Source organism: Rhineura floridana, chromosome 4 (assembly GCF_030035675.1).
Source record: "Rhineura floridana isolate rRhiFlo1 chromosome 4, rRhiFlo1.hap2, whole genome shotgun sequence".
Taxonomy (NCBI): domain Eukaryota; kingdom Metazoa; phylum Chordata; class Lepidosauria; order Squamata; family Rhineuridae; genus Rhineura; species Rhineura floridana.
This window is the reverse complement of record NC_084483.1, coordinates 166,585,624-166,594,999: the sequence shown is the minus strand read 5'-3', so window position 1 is coordinate 166,594,999 and position 9,376 is coordinate 166,585,624.

Genomic DNA, 9,376 nt, shown 5'->3' with positions numbered 1-9,376 from the left:
TAGTTCAGCTATAAATCTATAATATATAACAAGCCTGTATCTTATAGATTATAAAATCACCTTCCTCCAGCGGTTATCTTAATTGGTTACAAATCTCATTAACATCATATCATTTTATTCTTCCACAAAAAGTCAAAGAGAAGTTTCCAATTCTTGAGATATATGTCCATCAATTTTTTTCTAGATAAACATGTCAATCCAACTCATCAAGTCTACTAAATCCAGTAATTTCAAATCGCTCTTCTTCCATTATCCGTATTGTTTCCATCTTCCATCTTTACGCGCCCAATAATCTTGCTGTCATAGTCATATAATAAGAGTCTGATAGGAATTTCCTTTTTCACAGATATTTTCTTGCCATCAGTTCCGAACATATCACTGAAGTATTGTTGCAAAGCCGCATCTCAGTTCCTCTTTTTTATATGATACACTAGCACATCTCTATTTTTCCATTGACACAAAACAGGAATTAATTCTGTTAGCTTTCTCCATTTCAAGTTCCATCAAATCCTTCCAGTCCAGGAATTTTTTTGAACCGATAATATCTTTATCTCCAATCTCTTCAATTCCTTCAGTGACAGCGCTGAGTTCCAAACCATAATATTTGTCTCCAGAATCCATCACAGCCAGGAAATCCAAATCTTTTTCCATATCCATATTTAATCCAATCTCCATAGTTTGAACCTTGCCTTTAATTTCTCTTTCATCCTTTTTTGGTTTTCCAGATCTATCTTTATTCTCCTTTCTCATAGAATCCTGAATTTCTTTCAGCTCCTGTCTCATTTCGTCAAATTCAATTCTCCACGCTTGACTATTATTTCCCAGTTTTTGTTTTATTGAGTTAATACCATTCATTATTTTCTGAAACATGTCTAAAGATAAAGTCCCTTCTTGTACATCCATGATCTTCTTAATTGTCATTCTTAAAGCCAAAGGAACAAAACTCCTTCAATTTTCAATGTCCCAAGCAAAGAGCAGTTTATTTCTTTATCCAGTTACAAAGGAGTTAATCTTTCAAACCAACTGGCGTCACACTCTAGACAGCCCTTATCTCTTATATGCCCAGAAGTGTAAAAACAACTTTAGTTCACAGCATCCAAAAAACTAGTAGCAGAAAAAATGAGCAGATTTGTCAAAAAAAAAAAAAGTAGATCAGAAAAAATAGTCCCAGACATATATTACACCAAAGTCTTATAAGTCAAAAAGAAAACCCTCATCCGTTGTAATCTTTATAATGCTATTTTCCATGTCAGCTTTTTGCAATAAAAAAAGATCGGCTATTTTTATTTTCTTCCCCCTTAGTTCCATGAGTAAAAAAGAAGGAAAGTTTTGGCTCACCCAGGTTATCTTAATTGCTGGTTCCCTGACAAATCTCTTTAGCTGTATAGATAAGAAAATGATAAGCATAGACAGGAGGATGCTTGCCTGTTAAACCGTTTTCCTTTAAAGAAAAAAAAAACGGGTCACTTTTTCAGCTGAGCTAGCTAGAAATCCTCGCTCCGTCCAAGCTGCTGGAAGACCTTCTTTCACAGACAATTCTGACGAATTCCAGTCTCCAACAATCACAACAAAGCTGTGTGGGAAATCTCACGTTTCTTCCTTATCCGGAAGAAATTATCCCCAGTCAGAAAAGACCCTTCTGACTGGATTTAAAACTGAAAAAGTTTCATCCAAGACGGGAGCCATCTCAGAGGCTGCACAGGTGGAGGGATCCTCCTGGGAACCTGCTACTCTTTAAATAGAGTGGGCCGGCCTCATGAAAAGCCTTATAAGTTAAAGCCAGGATCTTAAATTTGGCCCGCGCAACCACAGGTAGCCAGTGCAATTCCTTAAGGACTGGGATGATATGGTCATGGCGGCGACTGCCCTTAATCAGGCGAGCCACCACATTCTGCACTAGCTGCAGCTTACGAACCGTAGTCCAGGAAAGACCAAGATATAAGGCATTACAATAATCCAGCCAGGATAAGACCAGAGCATGTATTACTTTGGCTCAGGAGGTAAGGGCGTATACTTCGGATGAGATGTAGTTGATAAAGCGCCGCCCGACTGACAACTGCTACCTGCTCGTCCATAGATAGCTGGGAGTCAAGAATGACCCCCAAATGCTTTGAATAAAAACCAACATCTCTGATTTTTGTTACTGGACTTTCATGTTGAAACTATACATGGAGGGCCAGTGTGGTGTAGCAGCTAGAGTATTGGAGTGGACCTGGGAGACCAGGGTTCAAATTCTCACTTGGCCATAAAGCTTACTGGGTGACCTTGGGTCAGTCACTGTTTCTCAGCCTAACCTACCTCACAGGGTTGTGGCAAGGATAAAATCAGGAGGGGGATAACTATGTTTGTATGCCACCTTGAGCTCCTTGGAGGAAAGTTGGGCTATAAATGTAGCAATAAATAAATAAATTCATGCAAGGAGTGTGTAGTAGACCAATCAATTTTAATTGGAGTAGTCTCATTACATTTTACCACAAGATGGCACTGCAGGACAAGCTCTCATTTGACAGTCTTTTCAAGTTGTCCATAGATGATATTCTTCTACTAGAACTATACTCCTCTTTTCCACCCACTGTTTTCCTAAATGTGTGTGATTTGAATGTAATGCATATACTTACTAGCATATTCATTCAAGTTGAAAATGGTTCTGGTTAATTTGATGGTCTAATCTGGGTTTGAATTTGCACTTTAGCAGCCCAATGTGTCAGGGTGTAAAGTACTGTATATCTAATGATAAACACCACATATCATAACTGAAACAAATTATTTAGAAACTCCTTACATAAAATAATGGGAAGAGGTTTGAAGAATGTAAAGGAAAATGTAATGTAGCAATATGGTACTTAGAAAATAGTGTGGGTAAAGAATGCCATAAGAATAAAGTTCTGATTGCATTGACAAAGTCATCAGAGTAATTTGAATGAGAATCTTTGGCTTAAAACATCCTCCAGCCCACCTAGTTTAAAAAAAATAAATTCTAAGTTTCCCAGAATTTTAAAATAAAGTTCAAAGTTACTCTGTCTTGTTTTGTGTTAACAGTGCCTACAGTCCAGGCTAAAATGTTTTTATTAATGTAGGTGATGGACATGGTCTGGATATAAGGGAAATATGGTGGGGGTATCCTTGCTTATTCCAAGGAGGGCAGGAACTGGGGACCTGTTTTCACCCTCCTGTGAGCTGCTACTGGGGTGACAGAATCTCCAGCAGTTGGAGGAATATTAGAGCCATTTTGGGCAGAGGTTATATCTAAGGGTGAAATGCTTGGGAGGAAACCTGGGTAAGGAGATCACAAAATGATGGCGGAAGTTACAAGAGATGGGAACGGACAGAATTGGAAAACCTGGGTTGGACTGACTTTTGGGGAAGGGTTAAATTTGGTTCATATCTTGGGGTTGGGAGAGCTGGCCTCTGTCTTGCAGCCCTTGGGAAGAGGTGTCTTACATTGATCAATACTACAATGACTCATATCACATACAGTGACATCCTATTCTGGTACAAATGCAGCAGGGTTGCAGCCTACTGGCAAGAGGCATACCATCTTGCTCTCTTTTTTACCACTGCTCACTTATTTATTTTATTTATTGGATTTCTTAGTCGCCCATCTGGCTGGCTAACCAGTCACTCTGGGAGACGAACCAGTCTTCGATTGGTCTTCTATATCAGGGGTTGTGGGACTCTCACCATCTTATGGGTTGTTTACTCAGAAGGAGGAGGACTGCCTGCTGACCTCCCAATGGCAGAGTCCCCCAATCTATCCAGCCTTGACCTGCCTCACTATAGCTCAGTGGTAGAACATGTGCTTTCATGCAGAAGGTCCCAGGTTCAATTTCCTGGTAGGACTGGGAGAGGCTCCCATCTGAAACCCTGGAGAATTTCTGTCAGTCAGCAAAGACAATACAGTAGGGCCCTGCTTTTTGGTGTTCCGCTAATATGGCAGCTTTCAATTAGAGTAAGGCCCCGCTTGTACAGCGCTTGTGCCACTTTTACAGTGTTTTTCAGGCGTTGGGCGCCATTTTATTGACAGAATTCCGTGTTTTGGTGGGTTTCGCTTTTAGGTGGGGGTCTGGAACGTAACCTGCCATATGAGTGGGGCCCTACTGTACTAAGCAAGAAGGACCAATAGTCTGACCCAGTAGAAAGCAGCTTCCTATGTTCCTATACCCCTTATCATGTGTCTTGATTCCTGATTACAGTGTCATACATTTTTTTAGATGGGAAAGGGTGGCAAAGGGAGAGAAAGCTGGGAGACTTTATAGCAGTGGTGGAAAAATCTGTGACCCTCCAGATGGGACCAACGCCCATTTGCCCCCGGCAGCATAACCAATAGTCAGGAACAATAGGAGTTGTGTCCAGCAACATCTGGAAGGCCATGGGTTTCCCACCACTGCTGTATAGTTGTTTGCTAGGCCAAGTGATGTAGCTACCAGACACATGAGGCATCCGTGCCTTCCGCCATCTTCAAAGACAGGATTATCATATTAAAGCAGCCAAACAGAATCTGACCAGATATTTAAAGTCACACTTACATGAAATGGGGCTTACTGGGTTACTCTCCTACTTGTAGGATTCAATATGTACCATACCTTCCATATAATCCTCCTGGTTGTCTCAGAAGATTATTTAGGGAAGCAGAATAGGTGAGATTCTCATAAGGCCATTTTCAGTGCAAAGCTGTTTGAAAAATATTTACATTAATGGCTATTGGCTTGATGTTACAGTGAAAAAGAAGAGTATGTTTTATTAAAAATAAAAAGTGGATAAACTGGGCTTCAAATCTTCCCAGATGCTCTATCTGGAAATACAATAGTAAAGGAGCACACATCACAAATGCTCAGAGGCAACAGGATTAATACATTCTATAGAGATGAATGCCAGTTTTTTAACTGAGTACCCAGTTTGGAATAATCACTATAAAGATGAGAAGTATTAGTTGCAAGAGCCTTTTTCTTCAGTGCAATATGATGTGTGACCATCGAAATGTTTGAATATTATCACAGGGAGAACACTTGCTATTTCAGATAGAAAAAAACCCTTCAGGTTGCTGCCTTTTTTTCATGCTGGAAACTCTATGCCTTTAAAAGCAGCATGCCAATTTAAAATTCAACAGATGCAAATTTCTCCTATTACAACAGCTATGAAACCAGGTATGGAAAAATGTGGCCCTCACAGATGTTGGATTTGAATTCCTGTCAGCCTCAGACAGTGAGGCCAATGGTCAGGGATGATGGGAATTATAGCCCTACAACATTTGGGGACCCATAGCTTAGCTACCCCTGTATTAAACCTTAGGAGCCTTGCCAAGAAAAAACACCAGATGGCAGCTCTAATGTAAGTACAACACAGTTGCCTATGAAGAAAAGAAATTTTGGGAGTCAACAGTTATAAGGGACTGGAACCTCACTGAGTATAAATCCCTGAGATAAAAATATGTATATATGTGTCTCAGTCTGGTGCCTGACAGGTTATCCAGTCCCTGTGGGGATTACACTTGTTACACAGTGCAAGATAGCAATTTTTTTAACAGTGTTAAGATTTGAGTCATAAATATTCTTATCATCCCTTTCAACTCTTCTCACTTCTCCAAAAAGTCATCAATGTACAGAAACAACCTGGTGTCCTTGAAAAGGATTTGACTGCAACAAGAGCTCCCAGTCAGGGGCACCGTGTCAGATTTCCAGAGGGAGAATAAGGCTGAGAGCACACAAGTTGCCTACAGCAAAGCAGTTTCCATTGGCCACACCTGGAGGGGGAACGGGTTGATCTGCCGATCAGTTGCGAAGCCTGTCGGAAGTGATTTTTTAAAAAATGCACTTGAGCTGATCCCACGAGGTTTTACAGTAAAAGGGAGCAGGATTTGACTAGTGTGCCCCCGTTTTCAGAAAAGAGAAGCGGAGATACACTGGAACAGGCACAACAGTGAGTGTGTCTCTGCCCTAAGAGCCAGCAAGATCTAAAGGTGCACTCTTGAATATTTCCAAGGTTATGTGGTTAAAAAGCAATTAATTTTTTTTAAAAAAAATTATTTTGTGCCTTGTTTATACTTCAGTTTTACAATACTCAGTTATTTGTTATAATCACTTAATTTGTATACCACTTCTCTAGATACTCCACTCAAAGAGGTTCACAGCCAAGCATAAGAATAACGCACATCAACAGTACATTGTTATCCATGGCATCTTTATTTAAAAGTTTCATAATTAAAAACACCTCAGTATCAAAAAATATTGTTTATAATTCACTGCAAACAGGAAGACACTGAGATGTCCTCTGCCCTAGGAGGTGGTAGCAATTAGTTGCCAAATAACTCCTGAGGTCTGACTGCCTGTGGCTGAAAACATAAATGTGTTTGTCTGTATGTACGTGCACATGGCCCACCTATATTCTTTCCTCAGAGCATGTCACCATTCCAGCATTTATGTAATGGATAAAAATTAGGGCTTAAATGCCTAATTAGTTAACCAATTAGCTTAATCAATTACAAAAATATTCCTTAGACTAAAAAGGTGATCCCAATTAACTGGGAAGCAGATTTAAAATGAAATACAAGTGCTTATATAAACTACAGACAGCAAGTACCATATTAAACTAAGGTATTCTCTTTTCATACATAAACATGTCTTTTTTAAGATTACTCCTGCTTCTCATTTCAGACAAGTCAGAGGTGCTATGGATGGAGAAGCAAGCTGATCTGGATGCAGGCTTGCAATCAGTCTTTCACTGGGTTGCGCTGCCCCTGAAGGACCCAGATTGTAGCCTGTGAGTTCTCCTGGATTTGGCAATGTCTGTGGAAGCACAGTGACTAAGAGCGGTTGAAACCCTGGTTGAACTGTGGAATACAGAAATGACCCAGGTGGTTGACATGATTGCTCCTGAGCGCCCTCTCCTGTGTAGAGCTCGTACGGCTCCATGGTATACCCCAGAGCTGAGAGCAATGAAACAATATAGGAGATGGCTTGAGTGCAGATGGAGACGAACTCCTGGTGGATGCAATTACACACTGGTAAGTGCCTATGGTAAGCTATATTTAGGGGCAGTGAGGGCAGCAAAAAAACAATATTTGGCTGCCACTATCAAATCATCAATCTGCCGCCCAGCGGAGCTCTTCAGAATTGTCCAGGGGCTATTACACACTGGTCCAAAGGACATGGTAGAACCATCTGAGGCCCGCTGTAATGAATTTGCTAGGCACTTCCAGGATAAAATCTTTAGCATCCGCCAGGACTTAGACTCCAGTGTTGTAGCAGGTGAATCAATCAGGGTATTTAGAGCACAGCCTTGTCCCGATTTCTTGGATGAGTTTCAGTTGGTACAGCTTGAGGATGTTGACAAGGTGCTTGGACAGGTTCGTGCAACCACTTCTATGCTGGATCCTTGCCCTTCTTGGCTAATAAAAGCTAGCAGGGATGGAACAGCCGGCTGGGCCAGGAAAGTGATTAATGCCTCTCTGCGAGAAGGGGTGGTCCCTGGCTGCCTGAAAGAGGCAGTAGTGAGACCACTCCTGAAGAGACCCTCCCTGGACCCAGAAAATCTTAATAACTATACGGAGGTAGCAAATGTTCCATTCCTGGGCAAGGTCCTTGAAAGAGTGGTTGCAGGTCAGCTCCAGACACTCTTGGATGAGACCAATTATCTGGATCCATTTCAGTTGGGTTTCAGGCCTGGTTTTGGCACGGAAACAGCCTTGGTCGCCCTGTATGATGACCTCTGTCGGGAGAGAGACGGGGGAGTGTGACTCTGTTGATTCTCCTTCATCTCTCAGCGGCTTTGGTATCCTTCTGGGAAGACTGGCTGAATTGGGAGTGGGAGGGACTGCATGGCAGTGGTTCCGCTCCTACTTGGCGGGTTGGCTCCAGAAGATGGTGCTTGGGGAACATTGCTTGGCACCCTGGACTCTCCAGTATGGGGTCCCGCAGGGGTCAGTTCTGTTCCCCATGCTGTTCAACATCTACATGAAACCGTTGGGTGAGGTCATCTGGAGCTTTGGAGTGTGTTGCCATCAGTATGCTGATGACACGCAGCTCTATTTCTCCTTCAGGTGAGGCTGTCAACGTGCTGAAGCAGTGCCTGGCTGCAACAATGGACTGGATGAGAGCTAATAAACTGAGGCTCAATCCAGACAAGACTGAGATGCTGCTAGTGAGTGGTTCTTCTGACCGGGTGGTGGATGTCCAACCTGTCCTGGATGGTGTTGCACTCCCCCTGAAGGAGCAGGTTCGTAACTTGGGGGTTCTCTGTCAGTTGAGGCTCAGGTAGCCTCGGTGGCACAGAGTGCCTTCTACCAACTTTGGTTGGTGGCCCAGCCACGCCCCTATCTGGACAGGGATAACCTGGCTTCAGTTGTCCATGCTCTGGTAACCTCCAAGTTAGATTACTGCAATGTGGTCTACGTGGGGCTGCCTTTGAAGAAGGTTCGGAAACTGCAGCTTGTGCAAAATGCAGCAGCCAGATTGGTTCGAACATATAAAACTGATTCTGGCCCGCTTGCATTGGCTGCCTCTATGTTTCTGAGCTTGATTCAAGGTGCTGGTTTTAACCTATAAAGCCTTACACAGCTTGGGACCACAATACCTGATGGAACGCCTCTCCCAACATGAACCCACCAGTACACTACGCTCAACATCTAAGGCCCTCCTCTGGGTACCTACTTGGAGGGAAGCGGGGAGTCTGGCAACAAGGGAGAGGGCTTTCTCAGTGGTGGCCCCCAAATTATGGAATGATTTCTGTGACGAGGTGTGCCTGGCGCCAACACTGTTACTTTTGTGGCGCCAGGTCAAGACTTTCCTTTTCTCCCAGGCATTTTAGCGTGCGTTTTTAAATTGTTTTTTAAAAAAATTAAATTGTGTTTTTAAATTGTTTTTTGTGTTTTGAAATTTGTATATTTGTTTTTATTGTTTTTAATTACTGTAAACCGCCCAGAGAACTTCAACTATGGGGTGGTATATAAATGTAATAAATAAATAAATAAGGGTGTTGAGAATTGTAGTTCTGTAACTGTGAGGAGTAAACTACAGCTTCCAGGTTTCTCAGGGCGGGGAGTTGAGAAAGGGTATGGTGTGTATGCAGCCCTCAGTATTCCCAGTATCAGCATTCAGAGGCACGCTGCTTCAGACCGTTTATATGTACATCTAACATTTTAAACTAAATTTAGCTACCTTTTAACAGTATAAGCGAGGTTTTTATGAGTCCCTGGCTAAATAAACTGTACCTACATCGCCCTCCCCAAAAGGGGTAAACGTATTACAAAGGAGGGACGCACACGATACAACATCCTCCAACCTTTTCAACCTTTCCCTACCCCTGTTAACAGCTGCTGAACTAAACTGGCAGCGGCAGCAAGAGACCATCTCAGAGTTGCGCCACGCTCAAGATGGCGGGG